This window comes from Bombina bombina, chromosome 6 (genome assembly GCF_027579735.1).
Source record: "Bombina bombina isolate aBomBom1 chromosome 6, aBomBom1.pri, whole genome shotgun sequence".
In the NCBI taxonomy this organism is placed as follows: Eukaryota; Metazoa; Chordata; class Amphibia; order Anura; family Bombinatoridae; genus Bombina; species Bombina bombina.
Genome location: NC_069504.1, coordinates 953014302 through 953032745, shown reverse-complemented (window position 1 = coordinate 953032745; position 18444 = coordinate 953014302). Strand labels below are relative to the sequence as shown.

General features: G+C 38.1%; 1 protein-coding gene and 1 long non-coding RNA gene across 5 annotated transcripts in view; one reads left to right on the top strand and one right to left on the bottom strand.

Moving 5' to 3' along the window:
- The window catches only part of TMCO6 (transmembrane and coiled-coil domains 6), a 155376-nt gene extending 142081 nt beyond the window's left edge, over positions 1-13295 (bottom strand). The window contains exon 1 of one of the 4 annotated variants that reach the window (XM_053718598.1): positions 13106-13295. The gene's annotated coding sequence lies outside the window, so the exon portion shown is untranslated. The remainder of the gene's footprint in view (positions 1-13105) is intronic. The other 3 variants (XM_053718596.1, XM_053718599.1, XM_053718597.1) reach the window with 3 other exon arrangements.
- Positions 13196-14364, top strand: LOC128663978 (uncharacterized). Its single transcript, XR_008402913.1, has 2 exons — positions 13196-13441; positions 13545-14364. It is a non-coding gene; the product is annotated as an uncharacterized LOC128663978 (long non-coding RNA).
- Positions 14365-18444: the final 4080 nt, after the last annotated feature.

The window sequence follows — 18444 nt, the reverse complement described above, 5'->3', positions numbered from 1 at the left end:
GTTTGAATAGTATCCCAAATCTCTTTCTACTAGAGGTACCGGGAAAATGACTCCTAGGAGGACAGATCCCTTACACTCCCCAGAAAGGCTTCCCTCTTTTCTGGTCTGGAAGAGAGAAGGAATCTGCCTCTGGGTGAATGAGACTTGAAACCTATCTTGTATCCCTGAGCTATGACCTCCAGGACCCATGGATCCTGCATGTCCCCAAACCAAGCGTCTGAAAAGAGCAACAGTCTGCTCCCTACGTGATCCAGAACCGGATCGAGGGCCACCCCTTTATGCTGATTTAGTCTTGGCGGGGTACTTGCTCTGCTTGGACTTATTTCAGGACTGAGCCAGGTTCCAAGTACTCTTGGTTTGCTCAGGCTTCGCACAGGACTGCTGACATTTGGAGTCATCTGAACGAAAGGAACGAAAGTTAGAACCTTGTCCCTTAGACTTGTTCTTTTTTTCTTGCGGTAGGAAGGCGCCCTTGCTCCCTGTAACCGTATTGATAATGGAGTCCAGGCCTGGACCAAATAAAATCTTTCCCTTAAAGGGGAGAGAAAGAAGTCTCAGGACTTCAGCCAGAGAGCCCAACGGGCTTGAACAGAAAAACCTGAAGCCTTAGCATTTAGGCAAATAATCTGCATATTTGCATCACAGATAAAGGAATTAGAAACCCTCAAGGCCTTAATTCTTTCCTGGATAACGTCGAGGGGACCCTCCATCTGATAAGGAGTAGCACCAGTAGGTAGCAGCTCCAGCAAACGCAGCAACAGCTGCCACCGGTTGAAACAGATATCCCATATGTTAAAACATCTTTCTTAAAAGAGTTTCCATCTTTTTATCCATCGGCTCTTTGAACGACAAACTATCCTCAAGCGGGATAGTGAATTTGGCAAGCGTGGAGATAGCGCCATCCACCTTAGGGACAGAACCCCACAACTCCAATTGAGAGTCCGGAACCGGGAATAATTTTTTAAAGGACGATGAAGGGGAAAAGGAAGTTCCAATCCTGTCCCATTCATTCTTAATAATGTTTGCCATGTTTACCGGTACAGGAAAAGTTAAAGGCACTACCCTGTCCTCGTTAGGAATCAAATGTTCATCCGGCAGCTGTAAACAGAACTTCCTTTAGAAGAAAACGTAAGTGTTCAATCTTCAATCTAAAGTCTGGTTCCTCTGCAGCCGGAGGTCTAGAGGCAGCAGACTCCGTCCCAGAAAGTCCACCCTCTGAAGCCTCAGAGTGTACCTCATCCTCAGATAACTGAGACAGAGCAGTTAAATCCAATAAGTTACAAGATGACACCAGGGCAGGAGAGCTATGATTAACCTTTCGCTTGTGCTTAGCAGGTCGAGGTAAAGCACTGATGGCCGCAGATACCGCCGTTTGTAACTGCGCTGTAAAATCTGGTGGTAAAAGCCCCCCTCCAGATAGAGGATTAGGAGTGCTACAGGAAGCTGCATGTGTAGAAGGACGGGGATTCCTCAAAGGTGGACGGCTCAGTGGAATCAAACATATTAACCTTTTTTGATATAATCACTTTGTCAAGGCATGTGGAACATAGTTTAGAGGGCGGATAAACCAAGGCCTCATCACAATATAAACAGGTATTACTCTTTGGAATAGAGGGAGTACCCTCTAACGCATCATAGTCCTCCATAGCTTGTGTAAAAAAAACAGTAGGACTATAGAAAATAAATTATCTTTATTTCTCAATAAAAAACTGCACCTTTATACTCCCAATGGCTGGGGCACTCACCACCTCCTATGACCCAGACAATACAGAGACAACAACTCTCCGACAGCTAGCTCGGTCAGAAAAGAGGAAAACTAAAGCGTGACCACACCCAGTCACTTGGTGCGTAGGGCAGGACCGCCCCTGCTATGATAAAAAAAAGCATGCCAAGCTACAAGCTGCACAATGCTCAAAGTGAAAGTAAAAACCTGCCTATATGCCAAAAAACATCTCACACTTAAGCAGCATAAAATAAAAGTATCACAATAGATTAATCCCAACTGTTCAATAATCCCCCTCAGGAGATATTAACCCATGATTCCATAAGATAAAAGGAGCCACACTGTGACCCTGTCTTCTAGCGTTTACTATATTATAAAAATTGAAACGATCTTACCGGAATCCACGCTGTGGAACAGAAACACAGCCTCTCAAGTGTGAGCAAGTCTTGTAGCATCGCTCCTGACATGGACTTGAGTAAGAACAAGCAGGCAGTGAAACTCGTCAACACTGATTGCTTAGGAGCTGTTAGAATGCAGTCTGGATGGGTTCGCAGAAAAACTCTCCCTGCATCTCCAGACTCTAACTTTCATCAATGCTCTCACTAAGAGGCTGACAAGACTACTTAAAACTTCAGTCCCATAACAAAGGGCAGATACTCTCCATAAGGAACTAATCTGAAATCTTCTGATACTTCTCTGCCATCCTCCTGTGACGAAAGGCAAAGAATGACTGGGGTGTGAGGAAAGTGAGAGGCGTATTGATGCCTTTTGGCTGGGGAGTCTTTGCCTCCTCCTGGTGGCCAGGTTCACTATTCCCAACAGTAAGGAATGATGCCGTGGACTCTCCTTATATTAAGAAGGAAATATTTTAAAAAAATGAATAGTTGCCAAATGAACTATATATATATATATATATATATATATATATATATATATATATATATATATATATATATATATATATATATGTGTGTGTATTTTAGTCTGAAATACCTCAATCTTACAAGCAGCTACTGGCTTTATTTTAGACGTATGATAAGGAAATTTGAGTGGGTTATTTTCTCTAGTGTCACCAATTATTTTGTTATTCTATAAAGATTGTTCAATAAAAAAAAATAGTGAGCTTTAGTGAAAAGCTATAAATAATTGAAATTTCTTATTAATAAACTACTGAGCAACCTTAACCCCATAAAGCAGTAATATGCTATATTTCTATAACTATAGTGTTTGTCTTACACTGGACATCTGACAGAATACATTAAAATCAGTATACTATAATATTAAACACAGTATAAAAGGGTTTAACAAGCCTGAAAATTAGGCCTGGTGCCTCAACTTGTGAGCATTAAGGCTGTGACACACTGCAAGCGGAACAGCGTGCAGCACGTAGATGCGGCTATGCGCGCTCAGTGTGTCCTGGCTTTTCATCTCTGAGCACTCTGCTGCATCAGGTCACGTAGCTGAGCGCTCATAGATGAAATATTTTAACTTCAGAAGCGGTGCGAAGCAGCTGCTTCGCCTCGCGCTGCATCGCTTGTAGTGTGTCACAACCTTTAGGATACTGGCATCCCATCTGCCATCTTATTCAGTGTGGCTGTGATTGCAGAAACAGAATAAGCCTGGGAACTACATGTCCCAGCAAGAAGAGAAGCAGATGCATGTTATTGCATTGTAAAGGGAATACAGCATAGGCAAAACAATATTGCAAGCTATTTCCTTTTCCACATCAAATACATGTAATTTTAAAAACCTGCAACTTGAAACAACAAAGACTGCTGTAAAAGCCTATTATACAGGGAGTGCAGAATTATTAGGCAAATTAGTATTTTGACCACATCATCCTCTTTATGCATGTTGTCTTACTCCAAGCTGTATAGGCTCGAAAGCCTACTACCAATTAAGCATATTAGGTGATGTGCATCTCTGTAATGAGAAGGGGTGTGGTCTAATGACATCAACACCCTATATCAGGTGTGCATAATTATTAGGCAACTTCCTTTCCTTTTGGCAAAATGGGTCAAAAGAAGGACTTGACAGGCTCAGAAAAGTCAAAAATAGTGAGATATCTTGCAGAGGGATGCAGCACTCTTAAAATTGCAAAGCTTCTGAAGCGTGATCATCGAACAATCAAGCGTTTCATTCAAAATAGTCAACAGGGTTGCAAGAAGCGTGTGGAAAAACCAAGGCGCAAAATAACTGCCCATGAACTGAGAAAAGTCAAGCGTGCAGCTGCCAAGATGCCACTTGCCACCAGTTTGGCCATATTTCAGAGCTGCAACATCACTGGAGAGCCCAAAAGCACAAGGTGTGCAATACTCAGAGACATGGCCAAGGTAAGAAAGGCTGAAAGACGACCACCACTGAACAAGACACACAAGCTGAAACGTCAAGACTGGGCCAAGAAATATCTCAAGACTGATTTTTCTAAGGTTTTATGGACTGATGAAATGAGAGTGAGTCTTGATGGGCCAGATGGATGGGCCCGTGGCTGGATTGGTAAAGGGCAGAGAGCTCCAGTCCCACTCAGACGCCAGCAAAGTGGAGGTGGAGTACTGGTTTGGGCTGGTATCATCAAAGATGAGCTTGTGGGGCCTTTTCGGGTTGAGGATGGAGTCAAGCTCAACTCCCAGTCCTACTGCCAGTTTCTGGAAGACACCTTCTTCAAGCAGTGGTACAGGAAGAAGTCTGCATCCTTCAAGAAAAACATGATTTTCATGCAGGACAATGCTCCATCACACGCGTCCAAGTACTCCACAGCGTGGCTGGCAAGAAAGGGTATAAAAGAAGAAAATCTAATGACATGGCCTCCTTGTTCACCTGATCTGAACCCCATTGAGAACCTGTGGTCCATCATCAAATGTGAGATTTACAAGGAGGGAAAACAGTACACCTCTCTGAACAGTGTCTGGGAGGCTGTGGTTGCTGCTGCACGCAATGTTGATGGTGAACAGATCAAAACACTGACAGAATCCATGGATGGCAGGCTTTTGAGTGTCCTTGCAAAGAAAGGTGGCTATATTGGTCACTGATTTGTTTTTGTTTTGTTTTTGAATGTCAGAAATGTATATTTGTGAATGTTGAGATGTTATATTGGTTTCACTGGTAAAAATAAATAATTGAAATGGGTATATATTTGTTTTTTGTTAAGTTGCCTAATAATTATGCACAGTAATAGTCACCTGCACACACAGATATCCCCCTAAAATGGCTATAACTAAAAACAAACTAAAAACTACTTCCAAAACTATTCAGCTTTGATATTAATGAGTTTTTTGGGTTCATTGAGAACATGGTTGTTGTTCAATAATAAAATTAATCCTCAAAAATACAACTTGCCTAATAATTCTGCACTCCATGTATACTGTATTACTTTCCATGTAGGCATTAAAAATGATTTATGTTTTCTGATACAGAAGACATTTAGCAAGATCTTTAGCAGCAAAGAATCAGATACATCAAGCAACAACTGACCTGTATATATTTCCTGGTTCAAAGAATTTTGTCTCTTTTTACAATAAATTAATGGAGCTCTGTAAGTGCCATAGGTATATAAAAATAATTCAGGTGTGTCACATGAACTTTGAAAGTTCACAAACAGTGTCCCAGAGCAAAAATAAAGTCTGGTTACCACCGTGTTAAATTGGATAACACACTTTGTAATAAAATGTAGCAGCATTTGGTTCATTTTATAGCACAGCAATGTATGCAGCTTAGAGTCTAAGTAAGAGTAATTCAAAGATGTGTACATTAGGACAGTGGAAAGCGCCAAACAACTAAGGATATAGATAGATATATATAAATATAATCAATACACAGCAGTTTAGCACTCACAACACTTTCCTTATGACCGGGGTGCTCCGCAACATATTTCATAGACCTCCAACAAAAGCAGGCACTCACCGGGTTTGAAGTGGCAAAAAACTTTATTCCAACAGAGTACCAACTCTGTTGGAATAAAGTTTGTTGCCACTTCAAACCCGGTGAGTGCCTGCGTTTGTTGGAGGTATATATATATTTATTTTATTTTATTTTTTATGTTAAGGGTAAAGTAAGAAATCCTGGTAAGGTAAAACGGACATTACCCAAGCGGCTGTGGGTGAAGCCTGATGTACTGTAATTCCCCCATCTACACAATTTTTTTGCCTCCGCCTGGGGGGTTGAAGGGGGGCGCCCCGCCAATCCTCTGGCATCCACCCCAAGTTAAATCTTGGGGAATTAGGTTTACAAGGGGGCCTTTGCCACCCTTGAACCCCCAAGGCGGAGGCAAAAAAAAAGATAGTGAAGATGGGGGAATTATAGAGCATCGTATATATGTTTGATCCAGAGACTCTTACATAGGGTTTTACCAACAGCCACTTGGGTAATGTCCATTTTATCCAGGTAATCCTAGGATTACCAAATATCTGACTTTATCCGTAACATACATACATCTATATACATTTAAATTTAAACAACTTTTCAATTTACTTTTTTCATCAAATGTGCTTTGTTCTCTTACTATTCTTAGTTAAAAGCTAAACCTAGGTAGGCTTGTATGCTAATTTTTAAGCCTTGAAGGCTGCCTCTTATCTGAATGTTTTTTTTAATTTGCTTTTCATAACAGGGGATTGCTAGTTCATCTGAGCTATGTAGATAACATTTTTCTCACGCTCCGGGAGTTATTTAAAGGGTTTAAAAAGAAGGGTAGAGAAACAGAAAGAAAGCACTATAGTGGCACACTTATACTATATACGGATAGTGTGAACACTCAAATTTAATTATACTCAAATTTATCAGTGAGGGGATGGGAAAACCGGAGTGGTTACTTAATTAAAACTTAACTTTTACTAAGTTGGATTAAAATAAGATGTGACTATGCACTCATGTTAATAAAACAAAAAACTCAAATAAATGGACTGCTCCCTGTATGTATAAACACAGATGGCCTTCGGCTCTCCGAACGGTTAGAAGTGGAAACAGAATTGTATACTAGTAAGGCAAACCTCAATAGGTTAAGCAAATGTACAACTATTACAATAAATATACCGAATATCACAAAGAAAAAAATGTGAAATAAATGTGATAACAAAAATCATAAAAGGAAAACCAAATAAAGTTCTGAATCAAGGATATGTCTGTGTCCTCTGGATGAGTTTTTCAGCTTGTTAGCATTCCTCAGTGAGATCCCATAAAAAAGGAAACAGAAAATTGCAACATAGTGTGAATCTGTAATGGCACTTTGAGGAAGTAGTTGTTTTGTAACAAATGACTACTCACATTTGTTGGAGCTTTCCACTAAGCTCAAGGATATGCGCACTCCCACTTTATACTGATGGGAAAACAGTACACTAGGCAAAACTTGGATACAAATTTATTTTAAAATATATAAAAGCGTCACATAAGCCTTGATAACACCACAATGTAAGGGTACAAAAGCAGATATGCTGTAACAAATGCTTCAAATCTCCAAACTTGCAAAGAGGTAAATGGATCAGCAGGAGTGTGACCGCTGAAACCAAAACCTACTAAAAAGGTTTTGGTTTCAGCGGTCACACTCCTGCTGATCCATTTACCTATTACAAACGGTATTAAGAGGTAATCAGCTGTTGATAACATAATATAAGCGTAGATAGGATTCCTCGTCCCTGAAATATCATGTTGGTTTTGTGATATAACTTGGTATTTAAAAGGTAAATAGTAAATATAACTGGTTAGTGTTACACAATACTAGTTTTCCAGCTCAGCCACTCAAGTGGCCATCCGGATAATTTGGAAACTATTATATCTCTCTGCCTTTTTACAGTTACACCAATCACCACACGTGTTACTTGACACATCCTCCCCTGTTCCATTAAAGTACCCATACATATGGCTGATTTTTACCCCATGTAGTAGGCAGCATATGCTCATAATAGGTGAAGGAACTAAAGGAAACGTTCCGATTATAGTTGTACATTTGCTTAACCTATTGAGGTTTGCCTTACTAGTATAAAATTCTGTTTCCACTTCTAACCGTTCAGAGAGCCGAAGGCCATCTGTGTTTATACATACAGGGAGCAGTCCATTTATTTGATTGTTTTATTTTTTGTTTTTTAACATGAGTGCATAGTCACTTCTTATTTTAATCCAACTTAGTAAAAGTTAAGTTTTAATTAAGTAAGCACTCCGGTTTTCCCATCCCCTCACTGATAAATTTGAGTATAATTAAATTTGAGTGTTCACACTATCCGTATATATTATAAGTGTGCCACTATAGTGCTTTCTTTCTGTTTTTCTACCCTTCTTTTTAAATCCATATATTAAGCACTAGGCGCTGCCCCCCTATATGTATATATTACTATAAGGGGTTTTTTGGATGTGTGTTCAGTAACCCTCGCCCTGCCTGATCTTTCTGTCAAGGAATCCTTTTCTTTTCAGTTATTTAAAGGGACAGTCAACACCAGAATTTTTGATGTTTAAAAATATAGATAATCCCTTTATTACCCATTCCCCAGTTTTCCATAACCAACACTGTTATATTAATACACTTTTTACCTCTGTGATTAACTTGTATCTAAGCATCTTCTGGACAGCCCCCTGATCACATGACTTTTTATTTATTATCTATTGACTTTCATTTTAGCCAATTAGTGCAGTGTCTGGCTCACATGAACTAGCTCTCCCCTGTTGTGAAAAGCAAATAAAAAAAGCATGTGATGAGAGGCGGCCTTCAAGTGCTTAGAAATTATCATATGAGCCTAAATAGGTTTAGCTTTCAAAGAAACAAAAGAGAATAAACGATGGCACTACACGTGTTGTTGCCTATATCTTGATTATTACTTAGTCCAGTACAGCTGTATAATGGACTATGTCAAGAAATATTGAAAGCCTGGTGCTGTACACAAGGGAAGACAAATAGCACAAAAAGCCAGTTGGTAACTGGAAAGTGTGTACATATATAGCACTCAACAACATTCACTAGTTATCTTATCTATTATAGCAGTGGGAGACTAGTCTATAGGTGGACTCCGGTGGGGCGGGGTTAAAACTTAACTTTTATTAATGATGAGCATAAAATACAAAATAAAACTATAAAAACACAGTGTAGTGTCACTCAGGGTACCTATAATGTAGGATAAGCTATCAATTCAGAGATGGTGGCCTCAGGTCACCGTTTAGTGGTGTACTAAACCTCAGGTATTCTACTACTCACTACTGCACTAGAAGATTGATAGGGGATAAGTTCCCACAAGAGGGACAATGGTGTTAATAACCCATTGTGCTAGTGACATATATAGGAAAATTGACACTCTTAAGTGCTGGACATAAGAATTAGGACGTAAATACCATACGTTTCCAGTGATTGGTATTGAAAGTCAAACAGAACAGCACATCTATATACAATTCTCCAGAGTTTAGAAATAGTGTTGTAATTACTAGCAATCTAAGACCACGTTATTAAGTACTGAATAAAAGTATGCGGTGAAATACCACTATCAGTATACTCACATGTTCGTTATGGGATCTTAGTACTAGCGGGTGATTAAATATGGTGACTCTAATAGGTCCTACACGGCCAATAAATAATATCAAATGTTCACTATCAGGGCAAATTCATTGACATGTGTTTCGTTGTGTATACCTTCAGTGTACCACTTATTCAATGAAAAATCTACCGCTTAGGTTGTATAAAACTTCTGTTATTGATAACACACACTGATGCAAATATACACTAGATAGAAATGTACGGCAAAATGCTGTTAACACTGTGCTCAAATGTTAGATCTCCAAGTGTAGGAGTAATTTAATGTATCATGGTACTCTCTATTGGGCTTATATGGTAAATAAATAGTATTGACTGTTGCATATCAGAGTGAGCTAGTAAAAATTATCCTTATATGAGTCCCCTGTATATTGCTTAGTTAATCAAACTTCACTCCATAGGTTGTGGTACACTTCAGCTAGTAACAAAAGCGACTATGTAATAGTGCTTTATGTTGTACTGTGATAGGCCAACCTAATATGTAAAATGTTTTTATTAACTGATAGTACATCAGATGTGTAATGGTATGAGATTCTTACAGGACATACATAGTATTCATATCATTCATAGTATTTTGAAGCCGCTATTGTATCCTAGACATATGAGTCCAGGGGGACATATAAGAATCCACAAATATTATGCTATACCCAAAAGTTTGGAAATAATTATATTATTTAATTATAAACAATTTTTAATGGCATGATTGGCACACCACGAGGGCGTGCGGTTGGGTGCCATTGACAATATACTGTTATGTTAATAAACAAATGGACAAAAGATAAAATATATAGCTGAAATATAAGCCAGTTATCGACATATTATAAATTAGATGTCATGGTATAATTTTCTTGTTATTATTTTTTATTTTCTATTGTCTTGTTTTTCTTTATTATTTCTCTGGAAGCATCCTGTGTGATGCAAGTGAAAATCTTGATTTGTGATTTGCACTGTTGGTAAAAAAATAAATTAAAAAAAAAATATATATATATATAGCTGATAGTTGAAAGTATACCTGCATGTGTAAAATGCTAAATAATAGACCAATTACCTATTACACTAAGTATACTGGTGTATAGTTCTATTTAGATCACATAAATAACAGTGGTGCAGTAAGAGAAGTAAAGCCAAGAGTATATTTGTGAGAGATGGGCACTACCACTACGGCGACACCATTTGTCTGCCAAAATCAAATTATAGTAAGCATGGCAATATTATATATCAGGGTAAGAGGTACAAGAGTACAGACACTGCTAGTTAAAATTAGGAGAGAGACTGCTAAGTCTCTACTCTCCCTAACATGTTTTGCCAAAAAATGCTTTTTCAAAGGTGGGGCGCCCGCCTCCATTATGGGTTTTTATAGACTGGTAGATTTGTGAAATCATAGACAGAACGTTGCTCAATAGGCGAAAGAGCAGCCTGCTTTGTGATAGGGCAGGCAGGTGGGGGGTCGGATCTATAGTATTGAGAGTGTACCCTGATGTAAATCGGTTACCTAGTAACCGCAATTGTGTCTGTTTACACTTATACTAGCAGGGAGACTCCAAATCCCTAGTGTCTAGTATATTAATGCGGTTTCTGGATATCTAAAGATAACAAAATACCCACAAATACTTACCAGATACATTAACTATTAAGTGTTACCAGTTTGTAGAGCAGCATAATCAGATCCTAAATCGAACAACTGAGATGGAATGGGATTATTCTCCCAGACATGAGTAAAGTTTATATGAAAAAAGAAGGAGTTTGTCTCAAGTAACCGTGACTGTGTTGGAATCTAAGTCCCAGATTAAAGGGGGAGTATAAATAAAAGAAAAGGGGGAGTTTAAATAAAGGATAAAATGAATGAAAAAGGGGGGGAGGGGATACCGTGACAAGGATCTTGCCTGAGAATGAATATACTGCTGGTTGGCTGGGGTTAAGTGGGGGTGAAGACACAATATCAGGATATAAATATATCTGGATTAAAAAGTGAATGAACCATGTCTACATTCAACTAAAAATATGTGGGAAAACACAAAGTACTGGGCTTGGGAATGTGTACAGGGATAGCCCTGATCAAACTTATTACATAATTCAGGGAGGACACTGGTGAAGTGTCAAATAGGGAAATAAACGGAGAGGGGTACTAAATGGTCACCCCTAGACGTGTGTGAATATGAATAATGTGGCAGGGGGCAGTGATTAATAAAAAGAAATTCTTGTAGTGGGGTTGAGAAACTGCAAATGTGAAAACATTATTAAGGAACAAGTGCAGAAATGGGAGGAGGGGAGACATGGAAGGAAACATAAAAGGGATAGAGTGTAGTTACAATCTCAGAGGTAATTTCCTAGAGTGCACCTCTGGATATCAAGGTCATTCTAATTTATAGAAAACAGTAAAAATTGTTCTGCTCATTGAGTCCTTTGGGCTGGATGTAATCTAGTAAGTATATCCATTTGCATTCTGCCCTGAGGAGGGCTTGTTCCAGTTTACCCCCTCTTATGCCTAATGAGACTTTTTCAATCCCTTGGCATTTAATATATTGAGGATTGGAATTATGATAAAAAAGAAAGTGTGATGCCACAGAGAAGAGTCCTGTCCTCTTCTTGGTCCTTACTGGCATTTTTAATGCTTCTGACATGTTCTTGAAGTCTGACATATAATTTCTGACTGGTCTAGCTTTCAACTAAGAATACCAAAAGAACAAAGCAAAATTGGTGATAAAAGAAGTTGGAAAGTTGTTTAAAATTACATGCCTTATCTAGATCATGAAAGTTTATTTTGGACTTGACTGTCCCTTTAAAGTGATGGTAAACTCTCCCCTTTTAAAAATCAGATCTGGAATGTAAGCGCTATTTTAGATGGGGTTTTATTCATCATGTGCAATAAAGATGCGCGATAACTTAGTTATTAATATAGATATGAAATTCAAATACCCCACATTACACCACCCACTTCAAAAGTCAATTTTTCTGTCAGCTAAATGATTGAATTACTCTCCAATCAATGCTCTAGCTACAACAAGTGCCATATGGGGAGAGCGCTGATTGGACAACAATTCAATCTGTTAGCTCACAGAAAAGTTTACTTTTGAAGTGGGCGGAGGAGCATGCAGTATTTGAATTTCATATCTATATTAATAACTAAGTTATACTGCATCTTCATTACAGCTAATGAATTAAACTCCATCTAAAATAGCGCTTACATTCAAGATCTGATTTTATAAAGGGGAGAGTTTACCATCACTTTAAGAGTTAGAACAACACAGCACTAATTGGCTAAAATGCAAGTCAATAGATAATAAATAAAAAGTCATGTGATCAGGGGGCTGTCAGAAAACGCTTAGATAGTTACAAGGTCATTACAGAGGTAAAAAAAGTACTGTATTACTAGAACAGTGTTGGTTATGCAAAACTGGGGAATTGGTAATAAAGGGATTATATATCTTTTAAAACAATAAAAATTCTGGTGTATACTGTCCCTTTAAAAACATTTGTTTTTATTAATGCTTCTAGTTTTTAATACTGATAGATAGCTCAGCGCTTTATGTTCTCAGTCCTTGATTTTTTTCATTATTAGACAGACTAGAGCATGTCATTTTAAACATAATTTCAATGTATTTATTATCTATTGAAGAATATTCAGATGTGATCGTGTCTTAAACACTATACGGTAGCTGTATCACTCAGTATAAATGTCATTAATTTTGTCACTGCATATCCTGGTGTGATGTAAACTACCACAACTGTCCCTGAATAGTCAATACTATTTTAATATATATTACATTAGATTATGAGAGTATATTGCTCATTTAGCAATAATATTTGTACACATCACATTTTAGACACTTATGGTTTTCTCCATAGCACATGGAATGCAATAACAAAACACACGGGAATACCTTCCCTGTCAATGAACGATTTCATTCGCCCGTATCAGTCCTGCTGTCGCTTCTACGTGACGTCACTGGGATTCTGCCGCTCATGCTACACGCTTCTGAATGACATCGCTTGAGAAGCCAGTGCTAACGCTTATTTATAACACCAGGACATTATTTTCACTTTATAATTTAATGTTTCTAAATTATAGACGCAATCCTATTAAATCGAAAAGAACATGTTGTTGTCATGTGTGTTAAAAAAACGGAGTTTTAGGAGTTGGCTACTCCGAATTTTCAACGGCCATTTTGGTTACTGGAAAACTGATCCTATGTAGTTGGTAGACGCTTGTCTGATGGGTTAGTTTGCCGAGTTGTTACTGTGTCAAGAAAAACGTCGCAATGTAAAAACAAACAACTGCATAGCATGTCAATGTAACACACTGTATTTTTATGTTTACAGATAATTGCCGTGGGTGTCAATGTCTTTTGCTGCTTCACCTATTTTTTCACCCCACCATCCAACTTCCACAAGATCACCATGTGACGTCCCATCTCTAGTGGTCCCAAAGAAAAGAAACAATGGCAATATTAAAGGAAATGTCAATCTACCCATGTTGACATTTATTTTAAAAGATTGCAACATAATTATTTTACCTTATTTAAAAACAGTTTGCTACATATATGACATTGTCCCACAACGCATTTTTTTTTACATTGCTATATTCTAATATTCTAGTAATGTATTAAAACTGCCAAAGCTATATGAAAAATCCATTAGATATGTAACCATATATTATTGGGCTTGTGGTATTTTTCGGGCTCACAAATTGTGAACTTTTAAGAAAAACTTATCCAAAAGACCATAGAATTTTTAGCATTTTTGTTATCACTTGATATGAACAGAAATACAGCCTTATTTTTTATTTACCTATCAAAACTATATATATATACTGTACGTGGGAGTTCACTTATTTTAGTGGATTATATCTATACTATAATCGCGTTTGTAACGTGTCCGTCGCCTAGGGTTGCCACCTTCAATACAAAAAAATAAGGGACGCCTGCCGCAGCGGGGGCCACACCCCTCTGGACCACGATGATGATCACAGGACCGATGGCAATGACATGCCAGTAGTAAATCACAACTTAAAGGGACACTCTAATCAAAATTAAACTTTCATTATTGAGATAGAGCATGCAATTTTAAACAACTTCCCAATTTACTTCCATTAACAAAATGTGAACACAAAAAAAAATAATTAAACTTTGAGTCACCAGCTCCTACTGAGCATGTGCAATAATTCACAGAATAAGTGTGTATGCATTTGTGATTGCCTGATGGCTGTAACATGGTACGTGTATGCATTTGTGATTGGCTGATGGCTGTCACATGGTACAGGGGGAGTGGAAATATACATAACTTTAAAATTTGTTAGGATGGAAATAGTTACTACACACACATTGTATATAGATACTGAACAGGTTATTTATAACTGTTTTTTATATGGAATGAAAGAAATGATCAAATATTGGACAGTTCAATAAAGTGACTCTGGTCGCCATAGCAATAAATGAAGGACAGCGAGGCATAACAGCTAGCCTGGGTACGGTAACGAGCATGCTATGGCAGGAGCTCTGCTCCTAACGGTAATGGTGACAGGACAGGAGGGGCCGGGGAGGGAGGGGTGCCAGGCCAGCAGGTCAGGTGTGTGTGCCTTGAATTCAGAGGTGATCGTGAAAATGTCTGCTCCTTAGCTGACTGCGCTGCCAAAAGAGGTATGATGATGACTGATGATGTGATAAGATGAGACAGGATTTGTCATTGTGTGGCATGATGACATTGAATGGTGTGACAAGACAGTGGCATAGTACAGTTACAGATGTGGCATAGTGTGACAAGAACATGGTGTAACAAGATGTGGCATGTGTTTTGACAGGATATGTTATGGTGACAGGATTCTTTTTTTTCCTTCAACATAAATATTGTGCACAGAAAAATGTCATCTTGTCTATTTTCTGGTAGAACAGTTGAATGACACTACTATGTATCTATCTATCTATCTATCTATATATATATATATATATATATATATATATATATATATATATACTTTAGTACTGTGCTATTACTTAAGATCCCTTATTCTAGCTGATTTATACTAACAGACAGTTTATATCAGGCATCAGATGGATGGAAAGCAGACATTTCTGGGACATACTTCATCAGCTAGAATAAGGAATCTTAAGTAATATAGCACAGTACTAAAGTATATATCTATAGATACATAGTAGTGTCATTCAACTGTTCTACCAGAAAATAGACAAGATGAAATTTTTCTGTGCACAACATTTATGTTGAAGGAAAAAAAAGAAGAATCCTGTCACCATATATTCTGTCAAAACACATGCTACATCTTACTATTTGTAGAATGAATGATTTATTAGAATATAACTTAAATTAGTGTGTATGTGTTTGTTCATCAGATCTCTATACTGTAATTAACTCAGAGACCAATAGAAGTACCCACTTAATAACAATTACCTGACTACTATTAAAGTCAACATTTGATACTTACGCAAGTGTGGGGACCCGGTATTCTAGTGGATATTTAACTAAGAATATGTCTGCTCGTATTGGAGCCTGAGCTAGGATGGAAATTGTTGCCAATCCAGTACACTGATTCAAGTACCGGGGTCTATAGTACAGCAGTGTAACCCGAACACAGAGGCGCACTGCTTAAACCTACAGTATAATTTGCACAAAGATATTTACTCTATACTTACCCAATTATTGTCAAGGTTTAAACATTTACCTAACGGTGCACTTGATAACTAAATAACAGGTTATGTGCCGCTGAATTGCTTGATATCACAAGAAGCGGTCATACGCTCGAAATATAACTAATTTACATAAACTTATTTTTGTCACAAGATCTTGACAATATAGTGCTCATAAGACAGCAAATTGATAAAGAGCAATAATCTTACTGAAATATAACCTCCTTTAAATCTTTCTTTACACAATATAATGGCACTAGATTATTCTATCATTAATTAAGTTATCATACATTTGAGAACCCTTTTTAGATTTGACAATTTTTATCTGACATTGGGAACTAGAATTTTGAAAAATAGGTGGTAATGTTTCAGATATATGACCAATCACAGTGAAAGGGGCACACTAGTTTATTAATATATTGTACCCAAAGCTGACCAGAAAATATATGCGAACATACCACTTATAATATGTGATCATCAGTGCTAGTTATATAAGTATTAGTACTTGTCTTTAGCTGACAGGACAGGAGGGCCCGGGAGGGGATGCCAGCAGCAGGTCAGGTGTGTCGTGTGTGCCTCAGGTTACAGGTAACTAACTACCGACTAACTTACTGTGCTGCTACTATATAGGAGGCTTAGTAGGACTGAGAGGCTGAGGCAGCTAATATGCAAGTAGTGCTGTGCGCTGTGCCACGCAGTGCAACTGTCTGACAAGTAACTCTGACTCTGAAGACTGTCTGCAACTCTGCAACTTAGCCAACTACTGACAGTGAACTGACACTGTGCATGTGCGTGAGGGAAAAAACTCCGACCCAGATACAAGTCAGAGACTCTGACACTGTGACAGATGATAGCGCCAGCAAACCAATCATTGCAGCCTCCACAGCTGCTGCTTCCCTGTAACAGCGCCAGCAAACCAATCATCGCAGCCTCCACAGCTCAGCTGCTTCCCTGGTAACATCACAGCGCCAGTAAACCATTCGCAGCCTCAACAGGCTGGTAGTGGTAACAACAGCTTCCCTGGTAACACAGTCTGAGTCAGGACGGACTCTTCTCAGCAGTCAGTCAGAGACAAGTTGCGTTAAGTAGTCAGTCGTAGGCAGCGCAGGAAGAAAATTAGTAACTAACTTCAAATACGGGACAAACCCCGTCCCGTATTGATTCAATACGGGACGCAGTATTTTAACCTGAAATACGGGACGATTCCGTATTTCAAGGGACGGGTGGCAACCCTACTGTCGCCAGTTGCGCACGCATCCTCAAAGGAATGTTGGCTGCGCACGCAGCCAAAAGAATCCACCTGGATGCAGCGTAGGCAAACCCGAAGCCTTTAAAAAACAAACAAAAAAAAAAACAAAAAAAAACGCCCTCACAAAATAACTAAAAAACATGTAACCACTTGCAAGAAATAAAAATAAAACAAGTAACCTTACGCACGAAGTATATAAAAAAAACAAGTAACCTTACGCACGAAGTATTAACAAACACCTAAACCGCCAACCCCCACATCGCAATAAACCTAATGAATCTATTAACCCCTAAAACGCAAAACTCCCACATCGCAATAAACCTATTTACCCTATTAGCTCTTAAACCGCCAACGCCCAACATCACAATAAAGCTAATTAACCTATTAAACCCCAAACCGCCAAAACCCCCACATCGCAATAAACCTAATTAATATATTAACCTCTATACCGCCAACCACCCCACAACGCAAATAACTAATTTAATTACTAAGCCCTCTAACCTAACACCCCCTAAATGAACCCCAATTACTACTAAATTACAATTAAAATAAAAAATTCTAACATTAAATAACAAAAAATAAAAAAGTCTAACATTACATAAAAAAATAAACAAGATTATCAAAAATATTTTTTTATACCTAATCCCTATGAAAATAAAAAACTCCCCCCCAAATAAAAACACCCCTAATCTAAACTACCAATAGCCCTTAAAAGGGCCTTTTGTAGGGCAATGCCCTATGTTAGACAGCTCTTTTACATTTAAAAATTACTAAATCCCCCCCTAACAGTAAAAACCCCCCATCCACTCTTTGAACCCTGACCCTTACCCTCTACTTTTTCCTCTCATCCTCTCATTATCTAAGACAATAACACCTGGAATTGTAGACTAAGATTTATCGTTCTTACAAAAAATTATTTTCATTTGGAAAATTTCCTTATCTTGTACTGTCTCGCTCTCGCTGCGACGTAGAGTGAGATCTTATCACAAAGAAGTGTATAACAATTTTTTATAACGCTACTGTATTGTATTCTTGTTGTGATGTATGTTCATTATTTTATGCTCCCTCTTAGTAGGGTCTTGTATAATTGTTTACTTCAATAAAGCTTTTTTTTAAAAAAAAAAAAAAATACTAAATCCCCCCCTAACAGTAAAAACCCCCCATCCACCAAACCCCCCAAAATAAAAAACCTAACACAAAAAAACTAAACTACCTACTGCCCCTAAAGGGGCATTTGAATAGGCATTGCCCTTAAAAGGGCATTCAGCTCTTTTACTGCCCGTAAAAGGGCAATCAGCTCTTTTACAGCCCATTAAATCCCTAATCTTAAAAA